The sequence below is a fragment of the Carassius carassius genome, chromosome 44 (genome assembly GCF_963082965.1).
Source record: "Carassius carassius chromosome 44, fCarCar2.1, whole genome shotgun sequence".
NCBI lineage: Eukaryota > Metazoa > Chordata > Actinopteri > Cypriniformes > Cyprinidae > Carassius > Carassius carassius.
In genome coordinates, this window is record NC_081798.1 from 22,802,799 (window position 1) to 22,823,454 (window position 20,656).

The following is a 20,656-nucleotide window of genomic DNA, read 5'->3' on the forward strand; positions in this document are numbered from 1 at the left end:
TTGCAATGCTGTGAGATAGTTTTTAATGTGTTAGAAGTTATATGCACAAAAACTTATGTTAGAGCTTCAATGCTCAAGATTGTCAGTTTACAGGTTTCTGAGGCCAATAATGCTGAAATAGTGCTTCTGTTCAAACGAAGTGTAATCTAGCCCAAATCTGCTTAAAAACTTTTCTCTCAATGAGAGAAGGCTGCTTCATTCAATGTTCAGTGAAATCTTGCCAAACTGAAAGTTGCTTATATCTTATGAAATACAATGTTTTTTGCAATGCTGTAAGACAGTTTTTAATGTGTTAGAAGTTATATGCACAAAAACTTATGTTAGAGCTTCAATGCTCAAGATTGTCAGTTTACAGGTTTCTGAGGCCAATAATGCTGAAATAGTGCTTCTGTTCAAACGAAGTGAAATCTAGCCCAAATCTGCTTAAAAACTTTTCTCTCAATGAGAGAAGGCTGCTTCATTCAATGTTCAGTGAAATCTTGCCAAACTGAAAGATGCTTATGTCTTATGAAATACAATGTTTTTGCAATGCTGTAAGCCTGTTTTTAAGGTGTTAGAAGTTATATGCACAAAAAATTATTTTAGAGCTTCCAATGCTCAAGATTGTCAGTTTACAGGTTTCTGAGTCCAGAAATGATGAAATAGTGCTTTTGTTCAAATTAAGTGAAATCTAGGCCAAATCTGCTAAAAAGGTGCTCTCTCAATGAGAGAAAGCTGCTTCATTCGATGTTTAGTGGAAAACTTGCCAAACTGAAATATGCTTATGTGTTATGAAATACAACGTTTGTGCAATGCTGTAAGACAGTTTTTAATGTGTTAGAAGTTATATGCACAAAAACTTATGTTAGAGCTTCAATGCTCTAGATTGTCAGTTTACAGGTTTCTGAGTCCAAAAATGATGAAATAGTGCTTTTGTTCAAATGAAGTTAAAACTAGCCCAAATCTGCTCAAAAGCTGTTCTCTCAATGTGAGAAAGCTGCTTCGTTCAATGTTTAGTGCAAAACTTGCCAAACTGAAAGATGCTTATGTGTTATGAAATACAATGTTTGTTGCAATGCTGTAAGACAGTTTTTAATGTGTTAGAAGTTATATGCACAAAAACTTATGTTAGAGCTTCAATGCTCTAGATTGTCTGTTTACAGGTTTCTGAGGCCAATAATGTTGAAATAATGCTTCTGTTCAAATGAAGTTAAAACAAGCCCAAATCTGCTCAAAAGCTGCTCTCTCAATGTGAGAAAGCTGCTTCATTCAATGTTCAGTGCAAATCTTGCCAAACTGAAAGATGCTTATGTCTTATGAAATACAAAGTTTTTTGCAATGCTGTAAGAAAGTTTTTAATGTGTTAGAGTTTATATGCACAAAAACTTATTTTAGAGCTTCCAATGCTCAAGATTGTCAGTTTACAGGTTTCTGAGTCCAAAAATGATGAAATAGTGCTTCTGTTCAAATGAAGTTAAAACTAGCCCAAATCTGCTCAAAAGCTGTTCTCTCAATGTGAGAAAGCTGCTTCATTCAATGTTTAGTGCAAAACTTGCCAAACTGAAAGATGCTTATGTGTTATGAAATACAATGTATGTTGCAATGCTGTAAGACAGTTTTTAATGTGTTAGAAGTTATATGCACAAAAACTTATGTTAGAGCTTCAATGCTCTAGATTGTCAGTTTACAGGTTTCTGAGGCTAATAATGTTGAAATAGTGCTTCTGTTCAAATGAAGTTAAAACAAGCCCAAATCTGCTCAAAACCTGCTCTCTCAATGTGAGAAAGCTGCTTCATTAAATGTTCAGTGCAAGTCTTGCCAAACTGAAAGATGCTTATGTCTTATGAAATACAATGTTTTTTGCAATGCTATAAGACAGTTTTTAATGTGTTAGAAGTTATATGCACAAAAACTTATTTTAGAGCTTCCAATGCTCAAGATTGTCAGTTTACAGGTTTCTGAGTCCAAAAATGATGAAATAGTGCTTTTGTTCAAATGAAGTGAAATCCAGCCCAAATCTGCTCAAAAGATGCTCTCTCAATGAGAGAAAGCTGCTTTATTCAATGTTTAGTGGAAAACTTGCCAAACTGAAATATGCTTATGTGTTATGAAATACAACGTTTGTGCAATGCTGTTTTTTAATGTGTTAGAAGATATATGCACAAAAACTTATGTTAGAGCTTCAATGCTCTAGATTGTCAGTTTACAGGTTTCTGAGTCCAAAAATGATGAAATAGTGCTTTTGTTCAAATGAAGTTAAAACTAGCCCAAATCTGCTCAAAAGCTGCTCTCCCAATGTGAGAAAGCTGCTTCATTCAATGTTTAGTGCAAAACTTGCCAAACTGAAAGATGCTTATGTGTTATGAAATACAACGTTTGTGCAATGCTGTAAGACAGTTTTTAATGTGTTAGAAGTTATATGCACAAAAACCTATGTTAGAGCTTCAATGCTCAAGATTGTCAGTTTACAGGTTTCTGAGGCCAATAATGCTGAAATAGTGCTTCTGTTCAAATGAAGTGAAATCTAGCCCAAATCTGCTTAAAAACTTTTCTCTCAATGTGAAAAGGCTGCTTCATTCAATGTTCAGTGAAATCTTGCCAAACTGAAAGATGCTTATGTGTTATGAAATACAATGTTTGTTGCAATGCTGTAAGACAGTTTTTAATGTGTTAGAAGTTATATGCACAAAAACTTATGTTAGAGCTTCAATGCTCTAGATTGTCAGTTTAAAGGTTTCTGAGTCCAAAAATGATGAAATAGTGCTTCTGTTCAAATGAAGTTAAAACTAGCCCAAATCTGCTCAAAAGCTGTTCTCTCAATGTGAGAAAGCTGCTTCATTCAATGTTTAGTGCAAAACTTGCCAAACTGAAAGATGCTTATGTTTTATGAAATACAATGTTTGTTGCAATGCTGTAAGACAGTTTTTAATGTGTTAGAAGTTATATGCACAAAAACTTATGTTAGAGCTTCAATGCTCTAGATTGTCAGTTTACAGGTTTCTGAGTCCAAAAATGATGAAATAGTGCTTTTGTTCAAATGAAGTGAAATCTAGGCCAAATCTGCTCAAAAGCTGCTCTCTCAATCAGAGAAAGCTGCTTCATTCAATGTTTAGTGGAAAACTTGCCAAACTGAAATATGCTTATGTGTTATGAAATACAATGTTTGTGCAATGCTGTAAGACAGTTTTTAATGTGTTAGAAGTTATATGCACAAAAACTTATGTTAGAACTTCAATGCTCAAGATTGTCAGTTTACAGGTTTCTGAGTCCAAAAATGATGAAATAGTGCTTTTGTTCAAATGAAGTTAAAACTAGCCCAAATCTGCTCAAAAGCTGTTCTCTCAATGTAAGAAAGCTGCTTCGTTCAATGTTTAGTGCAAAACTTGCCAAACTGAAAGATGCTTATGTGTTATGAAATACAACGTTTTTTGCAATGCTGTAAGAAAGTTTTTAATGTGTTAGAATTTATATGCACAAAAACTTATGTTAGAGTTTCAATGCTCTAGATTGTCAGTTTACAGGTTTCTGAGACCAATAATGTTGAAATAGTGCTTCTGTTCAAATGAAGTGAAATCCAGCCCAAATCTGCTCAAAAGATGCTCTCTCAATGAGAGAAAGCTGCTTTATTCAATGTTTAGTGGAAAACTTGCCAAACTGAAATATGCTTATGTGTTATGAAATACAATGTTTTTGCAATGCTGTAAGCCTGTTTTTAATGTGTTAGAAGTTATATGCACAAAAAATTATTTTTGAGCTTCCAATGCTCAAGATTGTCAGTTTACAGGTTTCTGAGTCCAGAAATGATGAAATAGTGCTTCTGTTCAAATGAAGTGAAATCTAGGCCAAATCTGCTCAAAAGCTGCTCTCTCAATCAGAGAAAGCTGCTTCATTCAATGTTTAGTGGAAAACTTGCCAAACTGAAATATGCTTATGTGTTAAGAAATACAATGTTTGTGCAATGCTGTAAGACAGTATTTAATGTGTTAGAAGTTATATGCACAAAAACTTATGTTAGAGCTTCAATGCTCAAGATTGTCAGTTTTACAGGTTTCTGAGTCCTAAAATGATGAAATAGTGCTTTTGTTCAAATGAAGTTAAAACTAGCCCAAATCTGCTCAAAAGCTGTTCTCTCAATGTGAGAAAGCTGCTTCGTTCAATGTTTAGTGCAAAACTTGCAAAACTGAAAGATGCTTAAGTGTTATGAAATACAATGTTTGTTGCAATGCTGAAAGACAGGTTTTAATGTGTTAGAAGTTATATGCACAAAAACTTATTTTAGAGCTTCAATGCTTAAGATTGTCAGTATACAGGTTTCTGAGACCAATAATGTTGAAATAGTGCTTCTGTTCAAATGAAGTGAAATCTAGCCCAAATCTGCTCAAAAGCTGCTCTCTCAATAAAAGAAAGCTGCTTCATTCAATGTTTAGTGGAAAACTTGCCAAACTGAAATATGCTTGTGTTATGAAATACAATGTTTTTGCAATGCTGTAAGCCTGTTTTTAATGTGTTAGAAGTTATATGCACAAAAAATTATTTTTGAGCTTCCAATGCTCAAGATTGTCAGTTTACAGGTTTCTGAGTCCAAAAATGATGAAATAGTGCTTTTGTTCAAATGAAGTGAAATCTAGGCCAAATCTGCTCAAAAGCTGCTCTCTCAATCAGAGAAAGCTGCTTCATCAATGTTTAGTGGAAAACTTGCCAAACTGAAATATGCTTATGTGTTATGAAATACAACGTTTGTGCAATGCTGTAAGACAGTTTTTAATGTGTTAGAAGTTATATGCACAAAAACTTATGTTAGAGTTTCAATGCTCTAGATTGTCAGTTTACAGGTTTCTGAGTCAAAAAATGATGAAATAGTGCTTCTGTTCAAATGAAGTTAAAACTAGGCCAAATCTGCTCAAAAGCTGCTCTCTCAATCAGAGAAAGCTGCTTCATTTAATGTTTAGTGGAAAACTTGCCAAACTGAAATATGCTTATGTGTTATGAAATACAACGTTTTTTGCAATGCTGTAAGACAGTTTTTAATGTGTTAGAAGTTATATGCACAAAAACTTATGTTAGAGTTTCAATGCTCTAGATTGTCAGTTTACAGGTTTCTGAGACCAATAATGTTGAAATAGTGCTTCTGTTCAAATGAAGTTAAAACAAGCCCAAATCTGCTCTAAAGCTGCTCTCTCAATGTGAGAAAGCTGCTTCATTCAATGTTCATTGCAAATCTTAACAAACTGAAAGATGCTTATGTGTTATGAAATACAATCTTTATTCAATGCTGTAAGACAGTTTTTAATGTGTTAGAAGTTATATGCACAAAAACTTATGTTAGAGCTTCAATGCTCTAGATTGTCAGTTTACAGGTTTCTGAGGCCAATAATGTTGACATAATGCTTTTGTTCAAATGAAGTTAAAACAAGCCCAAATCTGCTCAAAAGCTGCTCTCTCAATGTGAGAAAGCTGCTTCATTCAATGTTCATTGCAAAACTTGGCAAACTAAAAGATACTTATGTGTTATGAAATACAATGTTTTTGCAATGCTGTAAGCCTGTTTTTAATGTGTTAGAAGTTATATCCACAAAAACTTATTTTAGAGCTTCCAATGCTCAAGATTGTCAGTTTACAGGTTTCTGAGTCCAAAAATGATGAAATAGTGCTTTTGTTCAAATGAAGTGAAATCTAGGCCAAATCTGCTCAAAAGCTGCTCTCTCAATCAGAGAAAGTTGCTTCATTCAATGTTTAGTGGAAAACTTGCCAAACTGAAATATGCTTATGTGTTAAGAAATACAATGTTTGTGCAATGCTGTAAGACAGTATTTAATGTGTTAGAAGTTATATGCACAAAAACTTATGTTAGAGCTTCAATGCTCAAGATTGTCAGTTTTACAGGTTTCTGAGTCCTAAAATGATGAAATAGTGCATTTGTTCAAATGAAGTTAAAACTAGCCCAAATCTGCTCAAAAGCTGTTCTATCAATGTGAGAAAGCTGCTTCGTTCAATGTTTAGTGCAAAACTTGCCAAACTGAAAGATGCTTAAGTGTTATGAAATACAATGTTTGTTGCAATGCTGTAAGACAGTTTTAAATGTGTTAGAAGTTATATGCACAAAAACTTATGTTAGAGCTTCAATGCTCAAGATTGTCAGTTTACAGGTTTCTGAGGCCAATAATGCTGAAATAGTGCTTCTGTTCAAACGAAGTGTAATCTAGCCCAAATCTGCTTAAAAACTTTTCTCTCAATGAGAGAAGGCTGCTTCATTCAATGTTCAGTGAAATCTTGCCAAACTGAAAGTTGCTTATATCTTATGAAATGCAATGTTTTTTGCAATGCTGTAAGACAGTTTTTAATGTGTTAGAAGTTATATGCACAAAAACTTATGTTAGAGCTTCAATGCTCTAGATTGTCAGTTTACAGGTTTCTGAGACCAATAATGTTGAAATAGTGCTTCTGTTCAAATGAAATGAAATCTAGCCCAAATCTGCTCAAAAGCTGCTCTCTCAATGTGAGAAAGCTGCTTCATTCAATGTTCAGTGCAAATCTTAACAAACTGAAAGATTCTTATGTGTTAGGAAAAACAATGTTTTTGCAATGCTGTAAGCCTGTTTTTAATGTGTTAGAAGTTATATGCACAAAAACTTATGTTAGAGCTTCAATGCTCTAGATTGTCAGTTTACAGGTTTCTGAGGCTAATAATGTTGAAATAGTGCTTCTGTTCAAATGAAGTTAAAACAAGCCCAAATCTGCTCAAAAGCTGCTCTCTCAATGTGAGAAAGCTGCTTCATTAAATGTTCAGTGCAAGTCTTGCCAAACTGAAAGATGCTTATGTGTTATGAAATACAACGTTTGTGCAATGCTGTAAGACAGTTTTTAATGTTGTTAGAAGATATATGCACAAAAACTTATGTTAGAGCTTCAATGCTCTAGATTGTCAGTTTACAGGTTTCTGAGTCCAAAAATGATGAAATAGTGCTTTTGTTCAAATGAAGTTAAAACTAGCCCAAATCTGCTCAAAAGCTACTCTCCCAATGTGAGAAAGCTGCTTCATTCAATGTTTAGTGCAAAACTTGCCAAACTGAAAGATGCTTATGTGTTATGAAATACAATGTTTGTTGCAATGCTGTAAGACAGTTTTTAATGTGTTAGAAGTTATATGCACAAAAACTTATTTTAGAGCTTCCAATGCTCAAGATTGTCAGTTTACAGGTTTCTGAGTCCAAAAATGATGAAAAAGTGCTTTTGTTCAAATGAAGTGAAATCCAGCCCAAATCTGCTCAAAAGATGCTCTCTCAATGAGAGAAAGCTGCTTCATTCAATGTTTAGTGGAAAACTTGCCAAACTGAAATATGCTTATGTATTATGAAATACAACGTTTGTGCAATGCTGTAAGACAGTTTTTAATGTGTTAGAAGTTATATGCACAAAAACCTATGTTAGAGTTTCAATGCTCAAGATTGTCAGTTTACAGGTTTCTGAGGCCAATAATGCTGAAATAGTGCTTCTGTTCAAATGAAGTGAAATCTAGCCCAAATCTGCTTAAAAACTTTTCTCTCATTGAGAGAAGGCTGCTTCATTCAATGTTCAGTGAAATCTTGCCAAACTGAAAGATGCTTATGTGTTATGAAAGACAATGTTTGTTGCAATGCTGTAAGACAGTTTTTAATGTGTTAGAAGTTATATGCACAAAAAATTATTTTTGAGCTTCCAATGCTCAAGATTGTCAGTTTACAGGTTTCTGAGTCCAAAAATGATGAAATAGTGCTTTTGTTCAAATGAAGTGAAATCTAGGCCAAATCTGCTCAAAAGCTGCTCTCTCAATCAGAGAAAGCTGCTTCATCAATGTTTAGTGGAAAACTTGCCAAACTGAAATATGCTTATGTGTTATGAAATACAACGTTTGTGCAATGCTGTAAGACAGTTTTTAATGTGTTAGAAGTTATATGCACAAAAACTTATGTTAGAGTTTCAATGCTCTAGATTGTCAGTTTACAGGTTTCTGAGTCAAAAAATGATGAAATAGTGCTTCTGTTCAAATGAAGTTAAAACTAGGCCAAATCTGCTCAAAAGCTGCTCTCTCAATCAGAGAAAGCTGCTTCATTTAATGTTTAGTGGAAAACTTGCCAAACTGAAATATGCTTATGTGTTATGAAATACAACGTTTTTTGCAATGCTGTAAGACAGTTTTTAATGTGTTAGAAGTTATATGCACAAAAACTTATGTTAGAGTTTCAATGCTCTAGATTGTCAGTTTACAGGTTTCTGAGACCAATAATGTTGAAATAGTGCTTCTGTTCAAATGAAGTTAAAACAAGCCCAAATCTGCTCTAAAGCTGCTCTCTCAATGTGAGAAAGCTGCTTCATTCAATGTTCATTGCAAATCTTAACAAACTGAAAGATGCTTATGTGTTATGAAATACAATCTTTATTCAATGCTGTAAGACAGTTTTTAATGTGTTAGAAGTTATATGCACAAAAACTTATGTTAGAGCTTCAATGCTCTAGATTGTCAGTTTACAGGTTTCTGAGGCCAATAATGTTGACATAATGCTTTTGTTCAAATGAAGTTAAAACAAGCCCAAATCTGCTCAAAAGCTGCTCTCTCAATGTGAGAAAGCTGCTTCATTCAATGTTCATTGCAAAACTTGGCAAACTAAAAGATACTTATGTGTTATGAAATACAATGTTTTTGCAATGCTGTAAGCCTGTTTTTAATGTGTTAGAAGTTATATCCACAAAAACTTATTTTAGAGCTTCCAATGCTCAAGATTGTCAGTTTACAGGTTTCTGAGTCCAAAAATGATGAAATAGTGCTTTTGTTCAAATGAAGTGAAATCTAGGCCAAATCTGCTCAAAAGCTGCTCTCTCAATCAGAGAAAGTTGCTTCATTCAATGTTTAGTGGAAAACTTGCCAAACTGAAATATGCTTATGTGTTAAGAAATACAATGTTTGTGCAATGCTGTAAGACAGTATTTAATGTGTTAGAAGTTATATGCACAAAAACTTATGTTAGAGCTTCAATGCTCAAGATTGTCAGTTTTACAGGTTTCTGAGTCCTAAAATGATGAAATAGTGCTTTTGTTCAAATGAAGTTAAAACTAGCCCAAATCTGCTCAAAAGCTGTTCTATCAATGTGAGAAAGCTGCTTCGTTCAATGTTTAGTGCAAAACTTGCCAAACTGAAAGATGCTTAAGTGTTATGAAATACAATGTTTGTTGCAATGCTGTAAGACAGTTTTAAATGTGTTAGAAGTTATATGCACAAAAACTTATGTTAGAGCTTCAATGCTCAAGATTGTCAGTTTACAGGTTTCTGAGGCCAATAATGCTGAAATAGTGCTTCTGTTCAAACGAAGTGTAATCTAGCCCAAATCTGCTTAAAAACTTTTCTCTCAATGAGAGAAGGCTGCTTCATTCAATGTTCAGTGAAATCTTGCCAAACTGAAAGTTGCTTATATCTTATGAAATGCAATGTTTTTTGCAATGCTGTAAGACAGTTTTTAATGTGTTAGAAGTTATATGCACAAAAACTTATGTTAGAGCTTCAATGCTCTAGATTGTCAGTTTACAGGTTTCTGAGACCAATAATGTTGAAATAGTGCTTCTGTTCAAATGAAATGAAATCTAGCACAAATCTGCTCAAAAGCTGCTCTCTCAATGTGAGAAAGCTGCTTCATTCAATGTTCAGTGCAAATCTTAACAAACTGAAAGATTCTTATGTGTTAGGAAAAACAATGTTTTTGCAATGCTGTAAGCCTGTTTTTAATGTGTTAGAAGTTATATGCACAAAAACTTATGTTAGAGCTTCAATGCTCTAGATTGTCAGTTTACAGGTTTCTGAGGCTAATAATGTTGAAATAGTGCTTCTGTTCAAATGAAGTTAAAACAAGCCCAAATCTGCTCAAAAGCTGCTCTCTCAATGTGAGAAAGCTGCTTCATTAAATGTTCAGTGCAAGTCTTGCCAAACTGAAAGATGCTTATGTGTTATGAAATACAACGTTTGTGCAATGCTGTAAGACAGTTTTTAATGTTGTTAGAAGATATATGCACAAAAACTTATGTTAGAGCTTCAATGCTCTAGATTGTCAGTTTACAGGTTTCTGAGTCCAAAAATGATGAAATAGTGCTTTTGTTCAAATGAAGTTAAAACTAGCCCAAATCTGCTCAAAAGCTACTCTCCCAATGTGAGAAAGCTGCTTCATTCAATGTTTAGTGCAAAACTTGCCAAACTGAAAGATGCTTATGTGTTATGAAATACAATGTTTGTTGCAATGCTGTAAGACAGTTTTTAATGTGTTAGAAGTTATATGCACAAAAACTTATTTTAGAGCTTCCAATGCTCAAGATTGTCAGTTTACAGGTTTCTGAGTCCAAAAATGATGAAAAAGTGCTTTTGTTCAAATGAAGTGAAATCCAGCCCAAATCTGCTCAAAAGATGCTCTCTCAATGAGAGAAAGCTGCTTCATTCAATGTTTAGTGGAAAACTTGCCAAACTGAAATATGCTTATGTATTATGAAATACAACGTTTGTGCAATGCTGTAAGACAGTTTTTAATGTGTTAGAAGTTATATGCACAAAAACCTATGTTAGAGTTTCAATGCTCAAGATTGTCAGTTTACAGGTTTCTGAGGCCAATAATGCTGAAATAGTGCTTCTGTTCAAATGAAGTGAAATCTAGCCCAAATCTGCTTAAAAACTTTTCTCTCATTGAGAGAAGGCTGCTTCATTCAATGTTCAGTGAAATCTTGCCAAACTGAAAGATGCTTATGTGTTATGAAAGACAATGTTTGTTGCAATGCTGTAAGACAGTTTTTAATGTGTTAGAAGTTATATGCACAAAAACTTATGTTAGAGCTTCAATGCTCTAGATTGTCAGTTTACAGGTTTCTGAGTCCAAAAATGATGAAATAGTGCTTCTGTTCAAATGAAGTTAAAACTAGCCCAAATCTGCTCAAAAGCTGTTCTCTCAATGTGAGAAAGCTGCTTCATTCAATGTTTAGTGCAAAACTTGCCAAACTGAAAGATGCTTATGTGTTATGAAATACAATGTTTGTTGCAATGCTGTAAGAAAGTTTTTAATGTGTTAGAAGTTATATGCACAAAAACTTATGTTAGAGCTTCAATGCTCTAGATTGTCAGTTTACAGGTTTCTGAGGCTAATAATGATGAAATAGTGCTTTTGTTCAAATGAAGTGAAATCTAGGCCAAATCTGCTCAAAAGCTGCTCTCTCAATCAGAGAAAGCTGCTTCATTCAATGTTTAGTGGAAAACTTGCCAAACTGAAATATGCTTATGTGTTATGAAATACAATGTTTGTGCAATGCTGTAAGACACTTTTTAATGTGTTAGAAGTTATATGCACAAAAACTTATGTTAGAGCTTCAATGATCTAGATTGTCAGTTTACAGGTTTCTGAGACCAATAATGTTGAAATAGTGCTTCTGTTCAAATGAAGTGAAATCTAGCCCAAATCTGCTCAAAAGATGCTCTCTCAATGAGAGAAAGCTGCTTCATTCAATGTTCAGTGAAATCTTGCCAAACTGAAAGATGCTTATGTGTTATGAAATACAATGTTTGTTGCAATGCTGTAAGACAGTTTTTAATGTGTTAGAAGTTATATGCACAAAAACTTGTTTTAGAGCTTCCAATGCTCAAGATTGTCAGTTTACAGGTTTCTGAGTCCAAAAATGATGAAATAGTGCTTTTGTTCAAATGAAGTGAAATCTAGGCCAAATCTGCTCAAAAGCTGCTCTCTCAATCAGAGAAAGCTGCTTCATTCAATGTTTAGTGGAAAACTTGCCAAACTGAAATATGCTTATGTGTTATGAAATACAATGTTTGTGCAATGCTGTAAGACACTTTTTAATGTGTTAGAAGTTATATGCACAAAAACTTATGTTAGAGCTTCAATGATCTAGATTGTCAGTTTACAGGTTTCTGAGGCCAATAATGTTGAAATAATGCTTCTGTTCAAATGAAGTTAAAACAAGCCCAAATCTGCTCAAAAGCTGCTCTCTCAATGTGAGAAAGCTGCTTCGTTCAATGTTTAGTGCAAAACTTGCCAAACTGAAAGATGCTTATGTGTTATGAAATACAATGTTTGTTGCAATGCTGTAAGACAGTTTTTAATGTGTTAGAAGTTATATGCACAAAAACTTATTTTAGAGCTTCAATGCTTAAGATTGTCAGTATACAGGTTTCTGAGACCAATAATGTTGAAATAGTGCTTCTGTTCAAATGAAGTGAAATCTAGCCCAAATCTGCTCAAAAGATGCTCTCTCAATGAGAGAAAGCTGCTTCATTCAATGTTTAGTGGAAAACTTGCCAAACTGAAAGATGCTTAAGTGTTATGAAATACAACGTTTGTGCAATGCTGTAAGACAGTTTTTAATGTGTTAGAAGTTATATGCACAAAAACCTATGTTAGAGCTTCAATGCTCAAGATTGTCAGTTTACAGGTTTCTGAGGCCAATAATGCTGAAATAGTGCTTCTGTTCAAATGAAGTGAAATCTAGCCCAAATCTGCTTAAAAACTTTTCTCTCAATGAGAGAAGGCTGCTTCATTCAATGTTCAGTGAAATCTTGCCAAACTGAAAGATGCTTATGTGTTATGAAATACAATGTTTGTTGCAATGATGTAAGACAGTTTTTAATGTGTTAGAAGTTATATGCACAAAAACTTATGTTAGAGCTTCAATGCTCTAGATTGTCAGTTTACAGGTTTCTGAGGCTAATAATGTTGAAATAGTGCTTCTATTCAAATGAAGTTAAAACAAGCCCAAATCTGCTCAAAACCTGCTCTCTCAATGTGAGAAAGCTGCTTCATTCAATGTTCATTGCAAATCTTAACAAACTGAAAGATGCTTATGTGTTATGATATACAATGTTTTGCAATGCTGTAAGACAGTTTTTAATGTGTTAGAAGTTACATGCACAAAAACTTGTTTTAGAGCTTCCAATGCTCAAAATTGTCAGTTTACAGGTTTCTGAGTCCAAAAATGATGAAATAGTGCTTTTGTTCAAATGAAGTGAAATCTATGCCAAATCTGCTCAAAAGCTGCTCTCTCAATCAGAGAAAGCTGCTTCATTCAATGTTTAGTGGAAAACTTGCCAAACTGAAATATGCTTATGTGTTATGAAATACAATGTTTGTGCAATGCTGTAAGACACTTTTTAATGTGTTAGAAGTTATATGCACAAAAACTTATGTTAGAGCTTCAATGATCTAGATTGTCAGTTTACAGGTTTCTGAGGCCAATAATGTTGAAATAATGCTTCTGTTCAAATGAAGTTAAAACAAGCCCAAATCTGCTCAAAAGCTGCTCTCTCAATGTGAGAAAGCTGCTTCATTCATTGTTTAGTGCAAAACTTGCCAAACTGAAACATCCTTATGTCTTATGAAATACAATGTTTTTTGCAATGCTGTAAGACAGTTTTTAATGTGTTAGAAGTTATATGCACAAAAACTTATGTTAGATCTCCAATGCTCTAGATTGTCAGTTTACAGGTTTCTGAGTCCAAAAATGATGAAATAGTGCTTCTGTTCAAATGAAGTTAAAACTAGCCCAAATCTGCTCAAAAGCTGTTCTCTCAATGTGAGAAAGCTGCTTCATTCAATGTTTAGTGCAAAACTTGCCAAACTGAAAGATGCTTATGTGTTATAAAATACAATGTTTGTTGCAATGCTGTAAGACAGTTTTTAATGTGTTAGAAGTTATATGCACAAAAACTTATGTTAGAGCTTCAATGCTCTAGATTGTCAGTTTACAGGTTTCTGAGGCCAATAATGTTGAAATAGTGCTTCTGTTCAAATGAAGTTAAAACAAGCCCAAATCTGCTCAAAAGCTGCTCTCTCAATGTGAGAAAGCTGCTTCATTCAATGTTCATTGCAAATCTTAACAAACTGAAAGATGCTTATGTGTTATGAAATACAATGTTTTTGCAATTGCTGTAAGACAGTTTTTAATGTGTTAGAAGTTATATGCACAAAAACTTATGTTAGAGTTTCAATGCTCTAGATTGTCAGTTTACAGGTTTCTGAGACCAATAATGTTGAAATAGTGCTTCTGTTCAAATGAAGTGAAATCTAGCCCAAATCTGCTCAAAAGCTGCTCTCTCAATGAGAGAAAGCTGCTTCATTCAATGTTTAGTGCAAAACTTGCCAAACTGAAAGATGCTTATGTGTTATGAAATACAATGTTTTTGCAATGCTGTAAGACAGTTTTTAATGTGTTAGAAGTTATATGCACAAAAACTTATGTTAGATCTTCAATGCTCTAGATTGTCAGTTTACAGGTTTCTGAGTCCAAAAATGATGAAATAGTGCTTCTGTTCAAATGAAGTTAAAACTAGCCCAAATCTGCTCAAAAGCTGTTCTCTCAATGTGAGAAAGCTGCTTCATTCAATGTTTAGTGGAAAACTTGCCAAACTGAAATATGCTTATCTGTTATGAAATACAACATTTTTGCAATGCTGTAAGACAGTTTTTAATGTGTTAGAAGTTATATGCACAAAAACTTATGTTAGAGTTTCAATGCTCTAGATTGTCAGTTTACAGGTTTCTGAGACCAATAATGTTGAAATAGTGCTTCTGTTCAAATGAAGTTAAAACAGCCCAAATCTGCTCTAAAGCTGCTCTCTCAATGTGAGAAAGCTGCTTTATTCAATGTTCATTGCAAATCTTAACAAACTGAAAGATGCTTATGTGTTATGAAATACAATCTTTGTGCAATGCTGTAAGACAGTTTTTAATGTGTTAGAAGTTATATGCACAAAAACTTATGTTAGAGCTTCAATGCTCTAGATTGTCAGTTTACAGGTTTCTGAGGCCAATAATGTTGAAATAGTGCTTCTGTTCAAATGAAGTTAAAACAAGCCCAAATCTGCTCAAAAGCTGCTCTCTCAATGTGAGAAAGCTGCTTCATTCAATGTTCATTGCAAATCTTAACAAACTGAAACATGCTTATGTGTTATGAAATACAATGTTTTTGCAATTGCTGTAAGACAGTTTTTAATGTGTTAGAAGTTATATGCACAAAAACCTATGTTAGAGCTTCAATGCTCAAGATTGTCAGTTTACAGGTTTCTGAGGCCAATAATGCTGAAATAGTGCTTCTGTTCAAATGAAGTGAAATCTAGCCCAAATCTGCTTAAAAACTTTTCTCTCAATGAGAGAAGGCTGCTTCATTCAATGTTCAGTGAAATCTTGCCAAACTGAAAGATGCTTATGTGTTATGAAATACAATGTTTGTTGCAATGATGTAAGACAGTTTTTAATGTGTTAGAAGTTATATGCACAAAAACTTATGTTAGAGCTTCAATGCTCTAGATTGTCAGTTTACAGGTTTCTGAGGCTAATAATGTTGAAATAGTGCTTCTATTCAAATGAAGTTAAAACAAGCCCAAATCTGCTCAAAACCTGCTCTCTCAATGTGAGAAAGCTGCTTCATTCAATGTTCATTGCAAATCTTAACAAACTGAAAGATGCTTATGTGTTATGATATACAATGTTTTGCAATGCTGTAAGACAGTTTTTAATGTGTTAGAAGTTACATGCACAAAAACTTGTTTTAGAGCTTCCAATGCTCAAGATTGTCAGTTTACAGGTTTCTGAGTCCAAAAATGATGAAATAGTGCTTTTGTTCAAATGAAGTGAAATCTATGCCAAATCTGCTCAAAAGCTGCTCTCTCAATCAGAGAAAGCTGCTTCATTCAATGTTTAGTGGAAAACTTGCCAAACTGAAATATGCTTATGTGTTATGAAATACAATGTTTGTGCAATGCTGTAAGACACTTTTTAATGTGTTAGAAGTTATATGCACAAAAACTTATGTTAGAGCTTCAATGATCTAGATTGTCAGTTTACAGGTTTCTGAGGCCAATAATGTTGAAATAATGCTTCTGTTCAAATGAAGTTAAAACAAGCCCAAATCTGCTCAAAAGCTGCTCTCTCAATGTGGGAAAGCTGCTTCATTCAATGTTCATTGCAAAACTTGCCAAACTAAAAGATACTTATGTGTTATGAAATACAATGTTTTTGCAATGCTGTAAGCTTGTTTTTAATGTGTTAGAAGTTATATGCACAAAAACTTATTTTAGAGCTTCCAATGCTCAAGATTGTCAGTTTACAGGTTTCTGAGACCAATAATGTTGAAATAGTGCTTCTGTTCAAATGAAGTGAAATCTAGCCCAAATCTGCTCAAAAGATGCTCTCTCAATGAGAGAAAGCTGTTTCATTCAATGTTTAGTGGAAAACTTGCCAAACTGAAAGATGCTTAAGTGTTATGAAATACAACGTTTTTTGCAATGCTCTAAGACAGTTTTTAATGTGTTAGAAGTTATATTTACAAAAACTTATGTTAGAGTTTCAATGCTCTAGATTGTCAGTTTACAGGTTTCTGAGACCAATAATGATGAAATAGTGCTTCTGTTAAAATGAAGTTAAAACTAGCCCAAATCTGCTCAAAAGCTGTTCTCTCAATGTGAGAAAGCTGCTTCATTCAATGTTTAGTGCAAAACTTGCCAAACTGAAAGATGCTTATGTGTTATAAAATACAATGTTTGTTGCAATGCTGTAAGACAGTTTTTAATGTGTTAGAAGTTATATGCACAAAAACTTATGTTAGAGCTTCAATGCTCTAGATTGTCAGTTTACAGGTTTCTGAGGCCAATAATGTTGAAATAGTGCTTCTGTTCAAATGAAGTTAAAACAAGCCCAAATCTGCTCAAAAGCTGCTCTCTCAATGTGAGAAAGCTGCTTCATTCAATGTTCATTGCAAATCTTAACAAACTGAAAGATGCTTATGTGTTATGAAATACAATGTTTTTGCAATTGCTGTAAGACAGTTTTTAATGTGTTAGAAGTTATATGCACAAAAACTTATGTTAGAGTTTCAATGCTCTAGATTGTCAGTTTACAGGTTTCTGAGACCAATAATGTTGAAATAGTGCTTCTGTTCAAATGAAGTGAAATCTAGCCCAAATCTGCTCAAAAGCTGCTCTCTCAATGAGAGAAAGCTGCTTCATTCAATGTTTAGTGCAAAACTTGCCAAACTGAAAGATGCTTATGTGTTATGAAATACAATGTTTTTGCAATGCTGTAAGACAGTTTTTAATGTGTTAGAAGTTATATGCACAAAAACTTATGTTAGATCTTCAATGCTCTAGATTGTCAGTTTACAGGTTTCTGAGTCCAAAAATGATGAAATAGTGCTTCTGTTCAAATGAAGTTAAAACTAGCCCAAATCTGCTCAAAAGCTGTTCTCTCAATGTGAGAAAGCTGCTTCATTCAATGTTTAGTGGAAAACTTGCCAAACTGAAATATGCTTATCTGTTATGAAATACAACATTTTTGCAATGCTGTAAGACAGTTTTTAATGTGTTAGAAGTTATATGCACAAAAACTTATGTTAGAGTTTCAATGCTCTAGATTGTCAGTTTACAGGTTTCTGAGACCAATAATGTTGAAATAGTGCTTCTGTTCAAATGAAGTTAAAACAGCCCAAATCTGCTCTAAAGCTGCTCTCTCAATGTGAGAAAGCTGCTTTATTCAATGTTCATTGCAAATCTTAACAAACTGAAAGATGCTTATGTGTTATGAAATACAATCTTTGTGCAATGCTGTAAGACAGTTTTTAATGTGTTAGAAGTTATATGCACAAAAACTTATGTTAGAGCTTCAATGCTCTAGATTGTCAGTTTACAGGTTTCTGAGGCCAATAATGTTGAAATAGTGCTTCTGTTCAAATGAAGTTAAAACAAGCCCAAATCTGCTCAAAAGCTGCTCTCTCAATGTGAGAAAGCTGCTTCATTCAATGTTCATTGCAAATCTTAACAAACTGAAACATGCTTATGTGTTATGAAATACAATGTTTTTGCAATTGCTGTAAGACAGTTTTTAATGTGTTAGAAGTTATATGCACAAAAACTTATGTTAGAGCTTCAATGCTCAAGATTGTCAGTTTACAGGTTTCTGAGACCAATAATGTTGAAATAGTGCTTCTGTTCAAATGAAGTGAAATCTAGCCCAAATCTGCTCAAAGGCTGCTCTCTCAATGAGAGAAAGCTGCTTAATTCAATGTTTAGTGGAAAACTTGCCAAACTGAAATATGCTTATCTGTTATGAAATACAACGTTTTTTGCAATGCTGTAAGACAGTTTTTAATGTGTTAGAAGTTATATGCACAAAAACTTATGTTAGAGTTTCAATGCTCTAGATTGTCAGTTTACAGGTTTCTGAGACCAATAATGTTGAAATAGTGCTTCTGTTCAAATGAACTGAAATCTAGCCCAAATCTGCTCAAAAGCTGCTCTCTCAATGAGAGAAAGCTGCTTCATTCAATGTTTAGTGCAAAACTTGCCAAACTGAAAGATGCTTATGTGTTATGAAATACAATGTTTTTGCAATGCTGTAAGACAGTTTTTAATGTGTTAGAAGTTATATGCACAAAAACTTATGTTAGATCTTCAATGCTCTAGATTGTCAGTTTACAGGTTTCTGAGTCCAAAAATGATGAAATAGTGCTTCTGTTCAAATGAAGTTAAAACAGCCCAAATCTGCTCTAAAGCTGCTCTCTCAATGTGAGAAAGCTGCTTTATTCAATGTTCATTGCAAATCTTAACAAACTGAAAGATGCTTATGTGTTATGAAATACAATCTTTGTGCAATGCTGTAAGACAGTTTTTAATGTGTTAGAAGTTATATGCACAAAAACTTATGTTAGAACTTCAATGCTCAAGATTGTCAGTTTACAGGTTTCTGAGTCCAAAAATGATGAAATAGTGCTTCTGTTCAAATGAAGTTAAAACAAGCCCAAATCTGCTCAAAAGCTGTTCTCTCAATGTGAGAAAGCTGCTTCAATCAATGTTTAGTGCAAAACTTGCCAAACTGAAAGATGCTTATGTGTTATGAAATACAATGTTTGTTTCAATGCTGTAAGACAGTTTTTAATGTGTTAGAAGTTATATGCACAAAAACTTATGTTAGAGCTTCAATGCTCTAGATTGTCAGTTTACAGGTTTCTGAGGCCAATAATGTTGAAATAGTGCTTTTGTTCAAATGAAGTTAAAACAAGCCCAAATCTGCTCAAAAGCTGCTCTCTCAATGTGAGAAAGCTGCTTCATTCAATGTTCATTGCAAATCTTAACAAACTGAAAGATGCTTATGTGTTATGAAATACAATGTTTTTGCAATTGCTGTAAGACAGTTTTTAATGTGTTAGAAGTTATATGCACAAAAACTTATGTTAGAGCTTCAATGCTCAAGATTGTCAGTTTACAGGTTTCTGAGACCAATAATGTTGAAATAGTGCTTCTGTTCAAATGAAGTGAAATCTAGCCCAAATCTGCTCAAAAGCTGCTCTCTCAATGAGAGAAAGCTGCTTAATTCAATGTTTAGTGCAAAACTTGCCAAACTGAAAGATGCTTATGTGTCATGAAATACAATGTTTTTACAATGCTGTGAGCCTGTTTTTAATGTGTTAGAAGTTATATGCACAACAACTTATTTTAGAGCTTCCAATACTCAAGATTGTCAGTTTACAGGTTTCTGAGTCCAAAAATTATGAAATAGTGCTTCTGTTCAAATGAAGTGAAATCTAGGCCAAATCTGCTCAAAAGCTGCTCTCTCAATCAGAGAAAGCTGCTTCATTCAATGTTTAGTGGAAAACTTGCCAAACTGAAATATGCTTATCTGTTATGAAATACAACGTTTTTTGCAATGCTGTAAGACAGTTTTTAATGTGTTAGAAGTTATATTTACAAAAACTTATGTTAGAGTTTCAATGCTCTAGATTGTCAGTTTACAGGTTTCTGAGTCCAAAAATGATGAAATAGTGCTTTTGTTCAAATGAAGTTAAAACTAGCCCAAATCTGCTCAAAAGCTGTTCTCTCAATGTAAGAAAGCTGCTTCGTTCAATGTTTAGTGCAAAACTTGCCAAACTGAAAGATGCTTATGTGTTATGAAATACAATGTTTGTTGCAATGCTGTAAGACAGTTTTTAATGTGTTAGAAGTTATATGCACAAAAACTTATTTTAGAGCTTCAATGCTTAAGATTGTCAGTATACAGGTTCCTGAGACCAATAATGTTGAAATAGTGCTTCTGTTCAAATGAAGTGAAATCTAGCCCAAATCTGCTCAAAAGCTGCTCTCTCAATGAGAGAAAGCTGCTTCATTCAATGTTTAGTGGAAAACTTGCCAAACTGAAATATGCTTATGTGTTATGAAATACAATGCTTTTGCAATGCTGTAAGCCTGTTTCTAATGTGTTAGAAGTTATATGCACAAAAAATTATTTTTGAGCTTCCAATGCTCAAGATTGTCAGTTTACAGGTTTCTGAGTCCAGAAATGATGAAATAGTGCTTTTGTTCAAATGAAGTGAAATCTAGCCCAAATCTGCTCAAAAGCTGCTCTCTCAATGAGAGAAAGCTGCTTCATTCAATGTTTAGTGGAAAACTTGCCAAACTGAAATATGCTTATGTGTTATGAAATACAACGTTTGTGCAATGCTGTAAGACAGTTTTTAATGTGTTAGAAGTTATATGCACAAAAACTTATGTTAGAGCTTCAATGCTCTAGATTGTCAGTTTACAGGTTTCTGAGTCCAAAAATGATGAAATAGTGCTTCTGTTCAAATGAAGTTAAAACTAGCCCAAATCTGCTCAAAAGCTGTTCTCTCAATGTGAGAA